Here is a 7,850-nt window from a genome sequence, read left to right on the forward strand (position 1 = left end):
TCCAAATTGGGGCAGTCCTGTAGGATGTGAGCCACACACAGGCACGCACCACAGCACAACATCGTAGGATGTGGCCATTGGTCAGCAAAGTGTGGCCAATGTGAAGCCAACAGGACGGTAGATTCCCCATGAGAGACACAAAGGGAAGACTGCCACATTGGCGTGGTCCCCTTTATTGCCCGCAGTTTGTTCACAGAAAGTAGGGCACACAAATCTGTGTATCAAGCCTCCAACAATTGATGGTGAAGGAGCAACCAGTGGTCCATTTCTGGTATCCATATATCCAAAGTTGGCATCCTGATAGCCATCTTGGCCAGCCAGTCAGCATATTCATGTTTGTTCCCTGATACCCCAACATGATGTGATGGATCCACACAAAGGCAACCAACTGTCCAGCACGATAGAGGTCAGAAAGAATATCCTGGATAGTCAGGGCCAATGGGTGTCATGGATAGCACTGTTCATAGCTTGAAAACTATTCAGGGAATCACTGCCGGTTAAGAAAGCTTCACTGGTGCAAGAACAAACATGACTGAGGGTTCAGGCAATGGCCATCATTTCTGCAGTAAATGCTCTGCACCCATTCGGCAGGGAGCATGGTTCTCTGTACCTTGCACGTGAGTATGCAAAATCAGTTTTTCTGTCAACCATGGAGCTTTCAGTGTACACCACTTTCGACCCTGGAAATGCATCAAGGATGGCCAGGCACAGCCAGCAAAAAATCATAGGGTGAACAGAGTCTTCTGGTCTAAAGATAGGTAGAGACAAATCCGACGACATGGTACACATCACAGAGGCTTATACAATTGCTCCCTGACAAGAGGTAACAGTGGAGGAAGTTGGGAGTTAAGAGTAGAGACACCATATGCGAACTGCAGTCACGGCTCCAGTCCTGGAACATTGTTGTGGATGGCAGATCTCCCTAGCACGAAAGAAGACAGTAGTTTGGATGAATAGGGGAGCAAGGAATGGGTATCACACAGCTGAGCAGCAATTGTTCACACCTGATCTGTAGCAGAGGAACTCCAGCCTCCACAAGTAGGCTGTTCATAGGGCTGGTCCGAAAGGTTCCTGTCTGAAGTCGGACCGCACAATGGTGTATCGAGTTCAGCACAAGCAATGTGGATGGGATCAGAGCTTTGTAAAGCAGCCCCAGTCTGAGTCACTGAAGCAACAAAGAGTATTAAGATGTGAGCAGCACATCACTTAAGTTGGCAAGGATGGAGAAGCCATGTCAGCCAGGCATTGAAGACCAGCCCCAGAAAGTGATAAGACTTCACCGAATTGAGAAACTCGTTACTGAAGCGGGGTTCTGGGTGTGGCTGGAAAATATGACAGCCCATCATGGTGGGCACTTGGTTAGGCAACTGTTTGGGAGGGAATGACAATTCTGAAATGACTGCACTCACAGAGGCTGCCATGTATCTTCCACGGCATTGCACTGAGAAGAAGAGGTTAGAGCTAGAGATCACAAGATTAATGGTGAGTACTTGCCCTGTTTCAGTGCCACTGTTCAATAAACACAGACCAAGATCTGCAATCATTTGTCCTATTTGACAGTCTCAGTTACATGTTGTAGCTCTGTCCCACAAGGGACTGTGGGCACTGAAACACACCACAGTCTCAAATGCTGTATTGAGTGGTACTTCATCAGTAAAATATCTGCAGGTACCAATGTGCAGACCCAGCCTGATTATACTCTTTTTTAACCTACTCTATTTCTGCAATAGTCACAATATTTACTTGGGCTGGGGGTATATATTTCAGGGAAGTAAGTGTCCTGTAAGGTAATACATATTGTTGTATGAAATGATAGGAAGTGCTCGAAGAGGAGGTAAAAATAACTCTTACAGTTACAACAGATAATAGCCATCATTGTACCCATGACTAGTGGCTAGAGTGTGAGAAGATGAGTCACTTTTGGCCTTTGCTTGCACCACACGTTGAGTAGGAATGATACCAGCATGCATACCTTCAAAACCAGAGGTGGGTTGGCTGGTTGGGTGGGTGGGTAGGATTAAATGTGAGGTCATCCATCCCTTGGTCAAGAGAGAATTCATCTGAAGTTAGTGATGTCAGCCAGAAACTTGATCGAATTATGAAAATATGTAGGAGTGGTAAAAATCAAGGTATGACAGCAATTTTGGTGCCAGAGGTGAGAATTAATTTAAAGAGAAGTAAATTATATGGATTGGATCAGCATATAGATCAGAGCAGACGAAGGATCTCCCAGGGTTTATATGTGCTGAAAGGAACATGAGCCACGTCCAAAACCCCCACCAATCTGATTAAGGGCGAAGACAGTTACAGAGTAAAGAATGCTCCTAACAGGGAAATTCATAACAGTAAAAGCAAGAAGTCTGAAAATGTAATGGATATCAGTTGGACTGACAATAATAAAATAAGACAATTGAGAAATAATCAAGTCAGAAGCTAAGTGGCCCCAAGTGAATGTCCCAAGAGCTCTGCATGTAACGGGTGCTGTCCCTTCCACATCTGTCCCACTCCCAGTTCATTACAGCAGGTGGCTAACAGCATCTAAATACAATTAAAACAAAGTAAAAAGGATATCCAAGGAAGCTGGCAAAGGGTTGGATCCAGGGTCTCCCAGACCCAACATGCAGCGGGAGACGCCCAACACATTCCACCCTGCCCCCGCACCAAAACTAATTTAAAATGTTACAACTGGGAATAAAAACCACTTTCATGGAGAAAACAGAAAACCAGACCTACTGTCCATGGGTCGTCTGCCAATATTGCAAAGAATCCAATACGAATTTAACTTTTGGGAGCCCAAACGACATTCCATCAAGACATGAGCTTCTGTCTGTAAGACTCTACCGTGTGGATGTGCTCATCACATAAAGTAAAACTATGGGTTAATTGGTATGACCAATGTGGAGGCCATTTAGGACTGTGGATTACTTCTTGGAGTAATGGAAGGTAGGAGCTCCATGCAGCTGCAGTCTCCTTCATAGTGTAAAGTTTATTAGAGGGGACAGTACTAGGTGTCGTCCATCTCAAAGTAAGAAGAAGTCTTATTTGCACCCGAAAATCTACATGTGAGATCATCAAAGTGAATGCAGGGCAACTAATCGCCTCTCTAGCCAAATGGTCAGCCATACAATCCCTGGGATACGCACGACTTTAAACTCTGAGAAAGACAGCTGAGCAGGAAATACAACTAGGATCAGAGAAAATGTTGTGAATGGCAGACATCGCAGGGTGGCAAGAGTAACATGGATCAGTAGCCTGGAAACTGGTCAATGAGTGACTAAAAATTGAAACGTCTCAAGCAAGATCTGTTCAATAAAAGGTGCGACTCATTCAATGGCTACCAGCTCTGCCGTAATAATAGTACTTAGTTTCCACAAACAAATGTTCCTCACCAGTGAGAGATATAAAAGCACATGCCATCCTATCCACCGTTTTAGAGATTTCAGTGTAAATGTAAATCATCCTGGTACTTCTGAGGAACAGAGAGGAAGAATCGCCGAAAGATGATGCGGGTGACAAACTTCTAAGTCCCTGAAATAGATCGATTCTAATTCACAGTATGGATACTAACAAAGAGGACAGAGGGTGGGAATATATGGGGAACATGTTTTAAGGTGAAGGTCCAGGCAAATGGCCTTCAGGTGCAGAGCAACTTGTAATACCACCAACAGATGGGTGTCAGTGGGCTATCTTTGTAAGCAAAAAATCTGCAAAACTGGATGATTAGGCAATTGTTGGATGTTGACTGTGTAAGTGAACAAAAGTTGGTATCACAGAACTGAAGGGACAATCTTCGTTTCCTCCCTCTGCAAGGAGACTACCTGTGAAACCAGTCCCGAAGATGCCAGTAACCAGTCTTTTTCCACTACTATGGATGGTATTTAACAAATTCAAAGCTGCAATGCCACTGAGCCATAGACCTGACAACCATAGTCCAATTGGGACTAGATCAGGGCCTCGTAAATGTGTAGGAAAGTAGTGCGATCTGCACCTCAAAAGACATGGGCAGAGAGCAGTAAGCTTCCGCATGCAGCTAGTTGTTAGTGTCAAATATGGGGCAGCCATAACAGCCTTTTATCAAAGAGTCCAAAAAAAAAATGGGTCTGTGCAACAATGTTCAAGTGCTGCATATCCAAGTAAAGTTCTGGGTCAGGATGGACCGTGGTACAACAGAAATACATGACTATCAGTTTTGTGGAAGATAATAGAAGTCATGGGAAAGTATCCAGGCAGCAGACCTATGGGTGGAGTTATACCAAGCACAAATGTTGTTGACATACAGTGCAGATGTGACGAGTGGTCCAACAGAGGTCACTAGTCCTTGATTCAGCATGAAACAAAGCAAGGTGCCATTCTATTGGTCCCCACAAGGATCTTAGTTCTGTACCAACTTGAATCCAAAACAACCAATTGGATAAAAACTAACAAAGAAATTGCTAGGGAGCCTTGAAAGTCCCAGTCATGGATGGAAAGTAAAATGTGATGACACCAAGTGGTGTTTTATTCCTTATCAAAATCAAAAAATACTGCAATGAGGTGTTCCCATTTGGAAAAATGCTTATCTGATTCCTCTCTCAAACCAGATGGTCAGTTGTGGATTGTCTGTCTCAGAAAGCACACTGTAGGAGCACAAAGGTCCTGTGGTTCAAGAAGCCGGCATAATCATTGGGGTACCATCCTTCCAAACAGTTTGCACAACATGATGTTGCTAATTGGTCGGCAGATGCCAACAGATGTTTGCGTTTTGCTTGATTTTCTAGCTAAATATTGTTGAAGACGCTCGGTGGATGGAGTCTTTGATTAACATTCAGATGTTGAATTAACTGATTATGAATTTAACCAGGGCCTGTGACTATCATGTGACAAGTCAAGAGGATGAAGCAGTTAAGTCAGGCTCATTATACAACTCAGCGCAACTGGGGTTGGAGAGCGAGGGCAGAGAGCGAGTTTTAAGAATTTGAAACATAACCAATAAGCAAAGGATATGTATGCAATCATAAAACAGATTGCAAGGTGTTTGACAAGAATCAATTCACTGATAGAGAGACCACCTTGAGTGAGGAGCCCAGGACAGTTTTTGATCTTCGGCGGCAAAGTGAACTACGAAACTTGGCCCACAACGGTTATGTAGAGGCATATATTGCCAAGGAGATGCACGCTCCCAACATTCCATCTTACTGTGCTTATTTATATTATTTCTCCCACTGGAGGAAGGTGATGGATGACTGTTGTTCAAGAGCTCGCCTTATGAATTACAAGGTCACATCGCGTGCTAAAACTAGCACATGTGGTAGCATGGCTTTTAGTAGTTTCTTACAATCAGCAAAGAAGAAACACTTTTTTCTTTTAACATTCCTCTTTCTTCACTAAAGATCAAGATGTTTCTGTTCCAAGTGTCATTTATGTTTCACCAGTGAGTAGTTTCATATAAGTAGGCAGTAGTGGTCATTTTTTTAACTAGCTAAAACGCTACGGTAGATTTTATAAATAATGTCTCACGATGGCTGGAAGGTGTGGAGGAGAGTGATTAAAAAAGAAAAGGTGAGGACTAAACCAGAGTATACAAAGAAAGATGGTGGGAAAACAGGGCTAGATGGTGAGACTTATGTTTGAAACAGACCCTGCCTGGTTTCAAAACTTTTCATGATTATTATTATTATTATTATTACTGTAATGACGATTTTATAATCCATTAAAATTGGGTTTAATGTTTCAACACTGGGGGGAGCTCGCTCGTGCGCTCTCACTCTCCCCCCCCCCCCCCCCTCTTTTCTTCTTCCTAAACAATTATTGCTCCTCTCAAATCAGCTTTGGATTTCAGTAACTGCCTTAGCTTCTCGCTTAGACTGTAGTTCTGTAAGATAATCATATCCTGGAATACAATGATCTTGCATGAATTAGTATATAGTCATGTTTCTTCTTCTTTCATAGTTAGCCTATGCAGCTTTTTGATACTGACAGCTCTGATACAACCATGTGACAAGGTATGTTAACATATTTTAGCAGAGTAACCAGGTCATCTTATCATTTGGTTCCTTATTCCATTGAACTGCACAACATATATTCACACTCACATGTCTAGTACATATTCTATTTTGCTTGAACACAAAAGTACGATCTGAGGTCCATCCTTCCAGGTTCACTTCATTGCTGTCCACCCCTGGTAGCCGAGTGGTCAGCGTGACGGAATGTCATGCCTAACAGCCCATGTTCGATTCCCAGCTGGGTCAGAGATTTTCTCCGCTCAGGGACTGGGTGTTGTGTTGTCATCATCCTCATTTCATCCCCATCGACACACAAGTCGCTGAAGTGGTATCAACTCTAAAGACTTGCACCAGGTGAATGGTCTACCCGACAGGAGGCCCTAGCCACATGGCATTTCCATTTTACTTCATTACTTGAATGTTTAAATTCAGTAGTCAGTCTCACTGCAGTGAGTGGTGATATCATGGCCAGAGACAATGACAAATATGAACGCTTGTTTTTTTGTAATATAGAAAAAATCATTAATTATTAACTGAAGAAATAAACTAAAGAATTTCAACAGTTGGTTCATGTGACTTTCAAGCATATCTTCGTACTGAATACTGTGCAATCATTTTACAGGGAAGTTTCAATGAAGATAACGGCAAGTGTGTAACTTAGATGTTTCAACCAATATTCCATACTTCCAAGACCAGATCTTTGAAGTGTTCAACACACCATATTTATTCAAATCTTGTAGTGTCATGCTTGAACGTTGTTAGCAAAATGAAGACGGGCTTGAAAAGCTTTCTTCAAGGGCCCAATAAAAAGTGAAATTGTGTCATTTGATCATAGATATATCCTCCAATTATTCACCTAATGTATTTCCCAACAAAATATCTGTATGAGGGCATTTTTATATGTTATCCAAACTGAGAATCTCTCGCCGAGTCGCAACCTAACAAACTTAACTTTTTCGTATGCGTGTTTCGTAGTACCTTTGATTAAACGTGTGGACTGAGGAGCATGTTATTTGCACACAGTTTTGAAAATTGTTAAAGCCTATGAAGTAATGTAATACAACGGCCCTATGTATCCAAAAGTGTCGACAGTATTCAACACCAGCACTAGCAAAAATGTCACGACAGAAACTCGGCGCTAATCATAAGACCTACCAACGTAAGTATGGAAAATACTTGGCGTTTGCAACAAAGACTTGTACAAACAGTTACACTTACACTTCGGAATGATGCAGCAACAAATGTTATGGCCTCTATGTTTTGAATGACAATTCACACAGGGCTTACACGTAAGTTCACATTTGCAAACAAGCTTAAGACCAACACAAACGGCCAAAAACATTATGACGAAGGAAGGTAACATAATTATCCTAAAAAATCAATCACTTTTGTCTGATATTAAAGATACAAACGAAAGGGACTTACAGTGTCAAACTCTGTAACTTCTATTAACAACACACAACAGGTTTCCAAGTTTTGGAAATGGCGCACTTTATGCCAAAGATAACTAAACCGCAGATATAAGCATGGAGGTAGAATAAGGGGAGATGGCGCTACAGACTTGCGCTGTACGTTGTTTTGAAGCCAGTGGGCGGGGCCTGCCGCCATCTTGGATCCCCCAAAACATTAGCAGACGAGTGTTTACAATTGCTTCTTGTTCGTTATTTATGTCGTGTGCACGTGATATTTGTTTTATATAGTAAATGTTACTCTGTTTTAGTGAACAACACAGCATAAGGAACGCAACTTCAAATGTTTTTCTGGTCTTAAATGCGTATTCGATACAGTAATACGTAAAAATATTACGCTTCTTGCCTCAGTACTGTAATTCCTTTTTGTTTATACACTTAGAATAATCGAGAAGAGACG

At 42.2% G+C, this 7,850-nt stretch overlaps 1 protein-coding gene across 1 annotated transcript in view; it reads right to left on the reverse strand.

Annotated features, from left to right (window-relative positions):
* The window catches only part of LOC124594792, a 333,960-nt gene extending 326,742 nt beyond the window's left edge, over positions 1 to 7,218 (reverse strand). Inside the window, exon 1 of the mRNA XM_047133210.1 lies at positions 7,200 to 7,218. The gene's annotated coding sequence lies outside the window, so the exon portion shown is untranslated. The remainder of the gene's footprint in view (positions 1 to 7,199) is intronic.
* Positions 7,219 to 7,850: the final 632 nt, after the last annotated feature.

This window comes from Schistocerca americana, chromosome 2 (assembly GCF_021461395.2).
Source record: "Schistocerca americana isolate TAMUIC-IGC-003095 chromosome 2, iqSchAmer2.1, whole genome shotgun sequence".
In the NCBI taxonomy this organism is placed as follows: Eukaryota; Metazoa; Arthropoda; class Insecta; order Orthoptera; family Acrididae; genus Schistocerca; species Schistocerca americana.